Here is a 13,844-nt window from a genome sequence, read left to right on the forward strand (position 1 = left end):
CAGGCTCAGACCAGGTCAGGTGGGCTCAGGTGGGCTAGGCTAGGTAGGGGAGGTTTAGGAGAGAGAGAGAAGGCAAGAGAGAGAGGGGGGGTCGATTTTTATGAGAAGAGAGAGAGTGGGGAGGGCTATTTATAGCCCAAGCCCACCTCCTCTTGGATTTTCTCATGCCCCTTCTACCCCCTTGGCTTCTTTTTAATTCCAAGAGGTTCCTTGGTGTGGGGCCCACTTGGATATTCCATGGGATATTTTTGTGGGTCCCACCAGATATTTTCTGAGGAATATTTCTGTGGGTCCCACCAATATTTCCGTGGGTCCCGCAAGAATTTCGGGTTTCCGACGATTTTTTTCCGAAAAATTCTGAGTACGCCATTCCCTTCGTATTGACGTAACTAAGAAAGTTGGCTCGCAGGAATCCTTTGATTTCATTCCGGTAGGAAGTTATGGCTTCCAGAGTGTTTGAGCATATATTCGCGATTCGACGAATATCCTAAGTATAACTGGCTCGCAGGAATTGATTCGTTTTGCATTCTGAGAAGAAATGCTATTTTTACCGGTAAATGCCTCATGAATTTTATTCAGATATTTTCTGAAAAATTGCGGGTCTTACAAAGACGTTGCTCCTGTTTTTTGCTTTCTTCAACATCATCCATTCTCTACACTTGTTGGTGGTTCTAACCTGTAATAACTTTATGCTTGGGGTTGCCCTCTAAAAAACAATCTCATTCTTGTGTAACCAAATCAGCTGCCATTGAAATCAAAACCCAGCTACTCCACTCGTAGTCCCTTTTGCCCGATCCTTTTGGGAGAGCGAGGAACACATCTCACAGACTGCAAAAACTATCAGCCGTAACCTCGTTCCAGAAGAACTCCTGCAGCTTTCTAAACCATATGCACCCAGCGAAGAGGTGCTCATTAGATTCCACAATACACTCACAAAAATAGCACGGACTAACCAGTTGAAACCCCATCAATTGGAGATTGTCATCAGTTTTTGCCATGCTGTGGAGAACGAGTCACCCTTGGAGGAAGGTCCCCCCCTCCCCCGTGATAGCGATCTGGCAGCCAGGTCGCAAAAAGGGTGGCCGGTATCTGGTAACAAGAGGTCATATTTTACTCTCCATCTTTCTCGTATTTTCACCTTATTTTGTCATTATTGTTCCTAATCCTCATTCCTGACAATGATCACATCAAATCCTGAAGCTGTTGGCTAAACTATGTTGTCTAGCTACATTAATCTGCCATTGTCCCTCAACCGACCAACTGTTGTGAAGTTTTTACATCTCAACATGTTTTTCAAAAAGTGGAAAGGGATGGCTCACAATGCATTTAAAACTTTACAATACAAAGTATTATAATCCGTTAATGTTTAGCACTTAATTTAAAGACATACCAAAATCTTGAAAATTCAGAATCTAAAACATACTTTTTACTTCCTTAAAAGAATATTAATTAAAAAATAAAAAATAAAAACAATATGTATTGTCTGATTGAAGAAAAACTCAACTGTTGGAGAATATATAAACACCATATGATAATCCATGATTGTAGAGGGTGTTCAAGTTCAGCTCATTTCTTGATTGAACTGAGCCATGGTTGAGTTCGTGAAAAGCCTGAGCCAAACAAGCAAAGTACAAGCTAGTTCATTTACAATATATATATATATATATATATATATATATATATATATATATATATATATATATACTTGTTCATAGTTGAAAATAATAGAATTTACAACATAAACCTACTAAGCCAAACTCAAACTCGGCTCATTTACAAAATAAATTATTGTTTCAAACTTATAACGAATAGGATTTGAACTCTAAACTTATTGCGTGCAGGCTAAACACTTCAACCATGCATCGTTTCATTTCCAAGCACAAGCTTTAAGATTTGAATATGAAGCATTTAGGAAACTGAAGTAGAAGAAAGTAATAATTGAAGAGAGAAAAAAGTAACATTAAAAAGGGTAGATAAAGCCTGCATTTTTGCTCATCCTTGAGCCTCTTCTCCAAAATAAGTCATAAATAAGTTTTACATGAAAAAATAATTACTAAAAGAACAATTCTTCTTATAAAGTAAAAGTGTAATTTCAATATCATGAAAGTTTGACATTTTACATGTGGGTGATTCCTTGGAATGGAGCCAATTGATATACAACGATGGGACTTCTGACTTTATGTTTTGAATCATCCCAAACAAGTGAAGCTGATGCCATAGGATTGGCGCCAAGAGGATCACCATTCACCTCTACCTTAAAGGATAGACGTTGTCCCCGTCTGCTAAATAAGAGAGTTTCTGGTGTGACATTGATCTTAAACCCACTTGGGACATTGACCATTGCTTTGTAGACTGAAGTTGTTGCACCAACATTGGTCACTGTGCGATAGAACACGGCATGGATCGGGTCGGATCCATTGTTAACTTGGACCTGCATCGATGGGTAGTTGAGACCATCATAGCCTTGGCCGGCAGGTATGGCGGAGCAGTTGTTATATTGACCACCAGTCACGATTCCCAAGGCAGCACCGTCTATGTGATCTTTACAGAGAAATTGGGCGTATGACAATTGGTCCATGTCATACACTAGGCCTGGGTGAACAACATGTCTTGGATCAAATAGACCCGAACCGTAGGCAAATTCTGCGTCCTCATTCAACCTTGGGTCCATCATCTTTGCTGGAAATGAGAAAGAAAAACGGTTAAAGATATGGTATAGGCACCTTTGAATCTTTAGACATAATGGGCTATCTGGGTTAGCAACTTCCAAGGTTAGGCACATCTAGAGCAGTTACGGTCATGGGTTGTATTCAATCCATCTTGTACATCTCACTTGGAAACCATGAGAATGTTAAAGCGGGGGGCCATACATAGATAGCTCCATCAAGTGAGATGTGCAGTTGCGATGGAATATAACATCATATCAAATAGCATGACAACTGCCCTCGTTGCAACTATTTGTAAGCACCTGCCATGGTTTTTTTTTTCCCCCTTATATTGGCAAAAATAGGCACCTACCATGTTGAGAATTGAGTATTCATTTCAATGGAGAGAGCAGAGACATTTTGCAGATTATTTTTATGAATTGCAATATAGAACTATTGGCATGTTATTTGGCGAATCTCTAATTATATTTTTGTTTGCAAAAGGCAAATCAATGGATTTCCAAATTCACACATTTACAGACCGAAGCAAAAACAGAGAACAACACTACTATTTTGATGCAATCTACCAACTATAGAATTCTTTGAGTGAAGTAAAGGATCAAACTTACGAAACCACAAAGACAGATCTATACATCTACAATCAGATACTAGTGTGTATTTTATTTGTTTTAAGGCATCATTGTCAATGCAAAGCAAATATTATAGAGGAAGAATATCAAATAAAACAAAATAGAAAACAAATTTACCTGTGGTCATGAGAGCAGACTTGATTGCAGCAGGAGACCAATGAGGGTGGAAAGACTTGACGTATGCAGCCGCACCACTCACATGAGGACATGACATTGAAGTTCCAGACATTATATTATAGTTAACCATTCGTTCGTCATCCTTCTTCCCAGTCATTGAAGATAATGGTGTATATGCGGCCAGAATATCTAGCCCAGGGGCAGTGATATCAGGCTGTAATCAAGGGTATGGTTATTAGATCAAGCAACAATGATTAGCACTATCCGATCATTTAGAGGACAGAAGGGGATGCATGGCATCCAGTCATTGGGCAGAGTACCTACTCAGCCAATGACCCGATTTGCTCTCCCTTTTAAGCATGTAAAATACTGCATTACCTTGAGGATTCTTGGTGAGAGTGTATTCGGGCCACGAGATGAGAAAGATGCAATTTGTGGAATGCTCACATTAACTGTATAAGACTTGTATATAACTGCATAAGGCGACCTTCAAGAAAAATAGAGGAAAAAATCAATTTTAATGGATGATGTTTGGAACAATCTTTGTGCAACAAGTATATACGTGATGTAATATAGCAATTCATAGAGCTTTGGAGAATAATTAAGATGGCAAAATCAGGTTTTTGGAAGGTCTGTTGGCTTCAGTCTCCCATTGCAGACAACATTGTCAAGAGTTGGCAGTCTTATTGATGTGGCCAAATATCGTGGGTGGCCTTTAATTAGAGTTCCAGATATGACTACTCCATTGCTTAACTTTATATTGACATCGAATTGCTTCCCAAATACGAATTCGGGTGATATTCAAGGATGGGTTTGTGTCACAAATAACCCTATCCTCCTCTGGAATTAGCTAGATGAACAAGGTTAGGGGCCCAACCGAGAAGGAAGGAGCTGTAGGCTTACAGAGAAGGATCGTCACCTACGATACACGCCACCGCGCAACAACAACAACAATAACAACAACTACGCAATTGCGCAAAAAGGGAGTGAAGATGATTGTATAGTGGTGGTCAATGCATGGAAGCCTCTCACTTCAAGGTTTCATTGTAACCGTTACCCATGTCAGGAATTTAAGTGAGGAGATCGAGTTTCAATTTACTTACCTAGTGGAATTGATGTAATCATTTATTGTCATTGATTTGTTGGTATCCACTAAAACTGCTGGTAGAGCAAAAGGGAAAGCTGCGTCTTGGCTTTTGTAACTCTGAAAGATGATTCCAGCCCCTCCAATGTCCCTAACACTGGAGTCAAGGTCTCCTTTTACCAAATCACAAAGAACAATCTTCCCTTTCACCTTGTTGGGATCTAGAGTTTGATCACAAAAACTGCAAACAAATTGTTAAGCAATCATGAGTACAAGCTATAATCCTATTGCAGACATTTTATAGGGTGCGAATCTTCAACCCACTTTTGAAAAATATTTTTTGACAAATATAACTGTACGGATCGGATCTCTATGGTCAAAAACCTAAGGATTGCCTCTTGTAGCGAATTCTTTTAAGAAGTACGTGAGATTTTATATATAGATATAGATATATATATATATACACTACACGCGCAAACGAACCCCAAGAATTTCTAAAAATTATCTTGAACTTTCCCGAGGAACGCAAAGACTATACAAGTATGCAGTTGTTCTTACGTTGGATATGGCCCGTAGCCACCTGAACTGCTTCCTGCCTGGGCTCCAGTGATGAGTGGGTAATATTTCTTATTCGGGGAATAAGTATTTAATGATATGCCCTGTCATTTTAAAAAGAAGAACCAAATTAACAAACTTAATATATAAGCTAAAACAAGCGACCTAGCTAGAAAAAAAGATTGTGAAGAAAATTTTTAGTGAAGAGCCAAAGGTATACTGTAATCTGCATGCCATTGCCCAGTGCAAGTTTGGTTCTGAACTGCCGATCAATGGAACTCGCCGCCGCCGTAAGGATCCATGGTGACACATTCTCCACCATGCCAGGGTCAGGGCCATCGTTCCCGGCCGACGCCACCGTGATAATTCCCTTACTCATGGCATGAAACGACCCGATCGATATTGCATCCTTGAGGTATCCATTGTTCATGCCGCCTATGGAGATTGAGATCACATCAACACCATCGGCGATGGCATCGTCGAAGGCAGCAAGAATGTCAATGTCGGAGCAGCCAGTGTCTTCCCAGCATACCTTGTATGCAGCAAGGCGAGCTGCAGGGACTGCACCCCGCGCAGTGCCATTAGCAAGCCCATACATGCTTGCGTTTGGAACTTGGACACCAGCTGCAGTTGATGCTGTGTGGGTGCCATGACCCTTAGTGTCAACTGTAGATAGTATATCAGAGGGTTGAAGTTGCGTGAAGGGTCCGTCTATTCTATAATAGTTGGCTCCGATGAGTTTGCTGTGTCAATTTAATTATTGAAGGTTGGGAGTGTAAATCTTTGATTGAATCAGAGAGAGAGAGAGAGAGAGAGAGAGAGCATACTTGTTACACCCACTAAAATGCTCAGATCTTTCACATGTGCCCTTCCATTTAGCAGAAGGAGGTCCAAGATCCTTGTCGTCAAAGCTCTGTGAATGGGGGCTGATACCTATGTTTATATGAGGAAAGATGGCATCATTTTCTTGAAAAGAATCAATTTTATGAAAAGAAGAAGAAGAAGAGCTCCTTCAAAATAAAATAAAATAAAAAGAGCAACAAATGTGACTGGGTCAAGTTGGCTAGAAAACCAAGGAACAACTTATTCATATCTAATCAAACCATTGCTTACATTCATAATACCCTTTAATGCTTACCTGTGTCCAAAACTCCAATGATGACATCACTTTCAAACTTGAGCTGCCTTTTTACATTCAAAGGGAAGCCGACGAAATCCCACGATCTTGTGGTGTGAAGCTTGTGATAGGAATTAGGAAATACTGATGTCACGCCTTCAGTTTCTGCACATTATTAAGTAATAGTATATTAAACAAGCTAAACTATTGGAAAAATTGATTGTGTATACAATAGTCAATGTACTTGTGTTTCATACTAACCAGCTAAACTTTTTGCTTCCTACGGTGAGAGTTTTGCAGCGAATGCATTGAAACTTCGCTTGTAACTGTAGACCATTGTCTCTCTTGCAATGTCATGGCTGCCAAAATGAATTTCATGAAATTAAAGCAAATTGCTCATCACATGCTCAAGGAATGCCAATAATTAATTGTGAACGAGTGGAAACTTTTTGGATAGTATACACATTTATGATTTAGTATCAATAACAAATAAATTTTCGAAACTTAAGTTTGATAGGAAAACTCATTCATTTGAGATACTACTGCTACCATTTTGATGTAGGATTGGTTGGAAAACATCATGTGGCACCAGCCATGATTGTTTGGGAAAGCTAGGTTTATATATATATATATATATATATATATATATATATATATATATATATATATAGAGAGAGAGAGAGAGAGAGAGAGTGCTAAATGAAGCATGTTATATGGGTTGTATGAATTTTTTTTGTTTTATTTTAAAAGTTTGATCATACAGATGAGATCTGTGTGCCTGGTATTATACGGATCAAGGCATGTAGTGTTTGGTTTCAAGACATGGTTGGTTTTTATAATGTTTGAAAAATTGATGGCCAAAAATCATAAATCTTCAAGACTCCAAATATATATCATGATAGACTGCACCTGTCGATGGATTTAGAGAGGGAGAGAGAGAAAGGAGAACATTCACCATTCAACATTACCAAAATACATCCAACAGAATATTGGATGGGAGAGAAACAAAAGAGAAACAGAGAGAGAGAGAGAGAGAGAGAGAGAGAGAGAGAGAGAGAGAGCGACCTACCGGTTACAGATGCAAGCATGTGATGGTGCGTGTCTGAGAGAAAATTGGATGGCACGTCTCCCATGTACACGATGTATGACTGCCAATGTTAGACAGTTTAATATATGAAATGATTAATCTATGTCAAGTATCAACAGAAAATCTTAAGTTATGTGAACCACCAATAATTGCTTGAGATTTATGACTTCCAAATAATCAAATAGGCAAAATGATATCCAATTGACTCACTAGCTACCTACTTGTGAGAAATAAATTTGAGCTAGTCTCATCAATTACTTACCTTCCTTTCCGTGGTGCTACTGCAATGGACCACCGTGAGTAATAGGAAGCAAATTATGAAGGACATTTTTGAAGTACCCATTTTTCTTTATCTGTTTGGCAAAAGATACTTGGAAGAAATTGGTAAAATGGATTTGGTAGGAAAAATAAGGGAATTTATTTGAAAGGAATTTGGATTCTTTTTATTTGACTGCCTTTTACATGCATGCCAAACGGAAAAACAAATGCATTTTGGAATCCTTAATTCCCAAGAATCGCTCTACTTCCCAAGCAGAACCTTCACTTTTGCTAGACACAATGGAGGGCAAAGAGAAGATCGGTAAGTTGTTTTCACGTGGTAAGTATTAATAAGGTGATCAGTTGCTAGCCTGTGGTTGAGATCTTTTTCCCTTAAATTCTGGATGTTAGAAAACTTTCTGCATTTAGACAATCATAAAGATACCCTTGGCATTACAAAGAATGGAAAATCAATATATGAGCTGGATCCCAGCAACCTGGATCCGAACTTGAATTTAATGCTGCAAATATGGATCCGAACTGAAATTGCAGTAGAGTTGAACTCGTATATGAAGTTTTATATGGTAGTACTGATTCTGACAGTGTTTGTAAACGAGAGTTTTCATGGAAATAAGCATAAATAGGTTGATTTGTATTGTTGTATATATTCCCACACATGCATGGATCTAAATAGATTCAGATTGAGTCCAAAATAACATAAATATGAAGTCGATCTAAATATATAAGTAGATCTTATTTTAAAATTCATATATGGGTAGCATGTCTAATTTGTAGTTTGGATCAAAAGTCCGTCTGGATCCAGTCCCATTGATGACCATTTCTGATCAATTAGACAAACCGTGCTTGGAGATCCATTTGTTAAAACAGGCAGGCTTAAGCCCTGGACAATGGAGCAGGGCCCAATTCTGGCATAGGTGAGGTTGGTCCAGATCTGACTCAATTCCTAATTTTCGTCATTTCTTTTTTGTAAACCCTAAATGTAGAACCACCCATCTTATACGTTTTGAACCGATTGATTGCCCTATTAATTGGGAATTAGGGTATCTTCAAAGGACTTGCTGTCAATTAGTAAATTGAACATATTTACAGCCTACAATTGTTGTCTTAAAACTAAAAGGCTCATCAAGTGGTTGGAAGACCATGAGCTTCGGGTCCTATGATTCGGTTCAATTTCAAGGGGTATCCAAGCTTTTGGCTTGAACCACCTTGAACTGTGTCAAACGTAAAAAAGCTAATGGCAAGTGAAGATGATCATGCTTATCCTCAGCTTTGTACAAAAAATTCTCCAATAAACAAGGAACTGATTGTATGAATTTTTAGGGTAAAATGATCCGCCCCAACCCCAAATTATTTGTTCCAAATCTGTCATATTCGGATATGGATTATCTGAATATCAGATTTTATAGGTCAGATCTACTTCAGAATAGGATTGAAGCTTCAGACCCATTTTTCTCCCCTACGCTATGCCACTTTTCAATGATCAGATCCAGTGTCGATTCAATCAAGACCGGATCCATATCCGGACCTGTTTTGATCCCAAGGTAAAACCCAGTCAATGATTCTGTTAGTGTAAGTGAAACATAGACCTTGACAGACCATAAATTGTGTGCCTGGAAAGTAGTCAGTCTTCCGTGCTCTTGTGGACATTCAGGGATTCCATGGAGCCAAACATTTGCTTTGAACCTTGCAATGTTGTCCCTAAATGTGGGTCAATGGTTCCATTCCCAGCCATGTACTGGACCTGCTACTTGGCCCACAACCTACCGAGCAAGTTCATTTGGCTTCGCCAAAAATATTAAAAAACAAAAAACCAGTAACAAAGACCATCATAAGTGTTTAATTTGGTGCACCTCTCTTTCCATTATTCGATCCACATATTCTTTGCGTTGGGAGTGTTAACTTGTATAGTGTAACTAGTGTCCTGCAATCCGGCGATATAGATGTGTTTTGATATGGTCAATTTGCTAAGAATCTACAGTTGAATTATGCTTTTTTGACAAAATTACGTTAACTTTCTGATGAAAAACATGCTTTTTTGGGTTTAGAAAGATAACAATAATTATGGGATATTGATTTTTCAAACCCTAATAAAAAACTTGTTTATGTACCAAAAATTTGAATGATGCGAGACTAATTCACTTTATTCTTGACAGTTTTGCTCTTTTGTCTGGTCAAAATCATAGCGAACAATTGAATTTTTTGAGGTAACAACTTACATGGCACATGATTTTCTCAAGTGATAACTTACACAAGTAGTTTAACCAAGGCACCTAAATTTTTCAAGCAACAAAAAGGCAAAAATATTAAGAAAAAACTTAATGGACAGATTTGTCATAGTTTCTAAGACCTTCTCATAGGCTTATCTATCCAAATTAACTTTTGCTAGCGACATTGTTGTTTATCTTGTGAATCATGTGAATTTTAGCATAATAGTACTATAGCAGGTGATGAGATATCACTTGCTGCAACAGAGGATAGAGAATAGAAAAAACACAGTTACAGTCCACTGATCCCAATACACCTGCTACAAAAAACATTAGCAGATGCAGAAAACATAGATAAGCAACCACATTAGACTACACTAGAGTCAAACTATGAGTCCATACAACTTCCATTTGACTGCAGATCATCCAGCTGATTGAAAAAACACAGTTACAGCCCACTGAGCCAATCACTTGTATATATAGGAGTTGTTTGCACACTTTTGTTCTCATTGCTTTTACTAAGCATTTCTTCAATAAAAGCTTTATTTTTTATATTTTGTTCTCTTGTATTAGCCCTTGTAGGCTTCTTGTATTGTCCTTAAAGGACTCGTGGTTGAGCACATAGTGAATCTGCTATTGTATGCCTTTAGTGGCTCTTGTCTTTTCATCTTCCACTTCTTTCATTACATCATAAGAAAGAGAGGTTGTGCCCTACCGTTTCCAAGGCCTTTAAAATGCAACCTATAGAAAAGTTGTCCTGAGTAAATATGCTGTAAGCTAACAGCAACCATGTAACAATTGATTGCTTTTTGTTTGAAACTCACCAAACGTAAAGAGGAATAAGGTTCACACACGTCTAGCTGGCTGAAAGACTCATTAAAAGCCCATCTTTTTAACATGAAATGTTGTCATGAAACTTATCGAACTGCATGTATAACCTTGGAGTAGTAAAACCAATCACTATAGAGATTGAAAATTTGTATAGAAACTCCCTTACAAACAAGCTACAATAGTAACAGGATTGATCAAAATAATATGAATCATAAAGCAAGATAGAAGTTGCATTAGTGCATGCTGAGAACCGATAATGAAGATCCCAGAGCTATGACAAACTGCATCAACACCTTCATTTTTAGTAATTTAAATATATACGAGGAGCAATTCCATTTTCAGCAATAACCTTGTTGAGCGCATGCTTAAATCAGCTGAACTAGTAAGGATTAAAAGAACTGCCACCATCATGAAGACCATAAAGCTGCAAAAAAAGCTACACAAGCAAAAATGTAGATTATGCAACAGAGAATAATAATGTAATTGAGACGACTCTGACTGTTATATGTGAAATTTATACAAAACAACATCAAACAAGTTATCTGATGCCAAATGAAATTAGAATTATATAAAATAAAAGTTCATTTTCTAAATCACATCGTTCTAAATCTTTGAAGAAGCTCAAAAAAGATGAGAGAAGTGTGTCAATCCTCCCAAAATAAAAACAAAATAAAACCCCAATATCTATGTCACACGGACTCGGCTAAGGAGGCACTGCACCCGAGTCGACACGCCCCAACACAGGTGCGGCTTCGGACACGGCCCAGACTCGGTCAATGCCAATTCGAACTCGGTCAATGAGTCAAGGCCGAGTTCGTCCATGTTTTGCACTCGATCAACATTGATCGAGTCTATTTTTGTCCATTCTTTAGGACAAAACTTTATAAAAACTAAAAAAAATATATCTTTTATATATTTTTATATATACTTCTGTCTTTAGAGAGAAAGACTGTGCAGAGCACAGTCTTTACCCAAACTGTGCAGAGCACAGTCTATACCAGACTGTGTATTTATATATATACTTTTACAAAAGATAAAGCCCCCAACATTAAGAAAAGAAAAAGAAAAAAATACTTTTATAAAAAAGTTGCAAGGTTTTCCTTCATTCGATGCAGCCCATTTAGTTTTTTCTTTCCCTCTGCCCTCGTCTCTCTCTAACTAAACCCGTCTTCTAACTCCCAACCTACCCAACCCCTCTCTCTAAAAAATAACAGAAAGAGAGTTCAAAGTTGAAAAAGTCAGGGTTTTTGTTTGTGTTTTTCTTATTGAATGCATTTCCCTTTTTGTTCTCCTCTGATGGTTCATTTTACTTGATGATGTGAGGATCATTGATTTTTTGCTCCCTTTAATTTTGGGGTTTGTGGGTTTGGCTTAGTATTAGAAAAAAATGCATCACATGTAGGGATCAAACAAGGTCTTCACCCTCGCCTTGTCTTAAAATTCTGCCATCCATCCCCGCACAACTTTTAATTTTAACAATTATCCTCACCTCCATCCCCTATCCAAACAAGCCGAGGTGGGGTGGGACCCCATTTCCCCTTGGTCCACCACCATTCCTAAAGAAGGAGAGAAAGTTTTACTAATAGCGATCCGTGATTGGGTGGGTGGGGAGGCAAGGCGGGGTAGGAGAAAGCGCAAGTCCAACCCCACCTCCACCCCTGCATACATTTTTGTTTTAACCTCCATCCTCGTTTCATGTCCTACATACCCGGTCCAAGGTGGGGCCCCATTTTTCCCAGATTCATTGTCATTCCTAATCACATTATAACCCCACCTTGAGCTTCAGATGGGGTTTGACCAGCCACTTCCAAACTAGTTGAAATATATTTGGCTAATATTAAGCTAAGGCACATAGAAAATGAAACGATTAATCAAAAAAACCCAAATGATGGAAAGGAACAAAAATAACAAATTTGTGAGGGTGGGCCTACAAAAAAGTGTTTCTTCAAACTACGAGAGAGAGAGAGAGAGAGAGAGAGAGAGAGAATGTGGTGGGTAGGCATGGAAGTTGTAAAAGCAGCTTAGAAATCAATGGTCCCCACCTCTCCTCTCAAAAGAAAGCATAAGAGATTTGTTAAATAAAAAAAAAACACAAAGATAAGTTTCTTACCTTATTTTTTCCTTATGCTCTCTCAATTACCTTTTTTAGCCTAGCCAAACCCACAAACCCCAAATTCGAGAAAATAAAAAAAAATCAATGATCCTCACATCAACAAGAAAAAAATGGACCATCAGAGGATGACGAAAAGGGAAATGCATTCAACAAGAAAAACATACAAAGAAAATAAACCAACCTTTTCAACTTTGAACTCTCTTTCTGTTATTTTTTAGAGAGAGGGGGAAGCTGGGATGAGGTGAAACGGTTTCAGCTAGAGATAGATGGGTCATAGGGAAGAAACTGAATGGACTACATCGAATGAAGAAAAACCCTACAATTTTTTTAGAAAAGTACTTTTTTTACAATGTTGGCACCCTTTTTTCTGTGGGGTCCACTTGGAATGCCAAGTAATGTTGTTGTCGAAATAAACACCCAAGACTAATCTCCATGTAACTTTGAATCCAATGTTCACCAGCCTAATTAGTTTCTCATATACCTTACTTTCATTAGAAGTATATACATATATATATATATATATGAAAATTAGAATATGTTTTCCAGCAACTGTATTTAACCAACAATCATCCGATTTACAGATCAAACAGCTTCTATCTTTCTCCTTCCCTACCTTCCCCTTTTCTCTCCCACCACTTCCACCACTATGCCACTAGCCTTCTCCCTAATGACCATCGTCACCCAACAAGGTCCACTAGTTTCCTCCCTATCACCTTCAGCCTCTATTAAAGTTGATTTTCTTCCCACCACCAACAACATTCATCTTGGTCAGTCTCCTCTCCACCTGCCGCAGTGTCTATCCAGGCCAGTTTCCTCCCCACCACCGGCTAGTCTCTCTCTCTCTCTCTCTCTCTCTCTCTCTCTCTCTCTCTCTCTCTCTCTCTCTCTCTCTCTCTCTTTCTCTAGAAAGTGACGACCATCATCCCTCCGATGAGCCTCTTTTTGGCACTTTAAACATTGTCCCTCTGGCGAGCAATGACAACCATTCCTCCATCTACGAACCCCACCTCTAGCGATCTTCTGCTCTCTCTAATCGGGTTCTCCTCTACATGTATCTCTCTGAAATCCACCAAATCTTCCCTTCCTTAATTACCCACGACCCAACTCCCCATTTTCTGCCATTTCCGTCAAAAAGGCAAAACCGCATATTTCTCTCATTGGT

General features: G+C 38.5%; 1 pseudogene; it reads right to left on the reverse strand.

Moving 5' to 3' along the window:
- Positions 1-2,116: 2,116 nt before the first annotated feature.
- LOC149842972 (subtilisin-like protease SBT4.14) lies at positions 2,117-13,357 on the reverse strand (annotated as a pseudogene).
- Between the last annotated feature and the right edge of the window lie 487 nt (positions 13,358-13,844).

The sequence above is a fragment of the Nuphar pumila genome, chromosome 3, assembly GCF_984573655.1.
Source record: "Nuphar pumila chromosome 3, dmNupPumi1.hap1.1, whole genome shotgun sequence".
Lineage (NCBI taxonomy): Eukaryota > Viridiplantae > Streptophyta > Magnoliopsida > Nymphaeales > Nymphaeaceae > Nuphar > Nuphar pumila.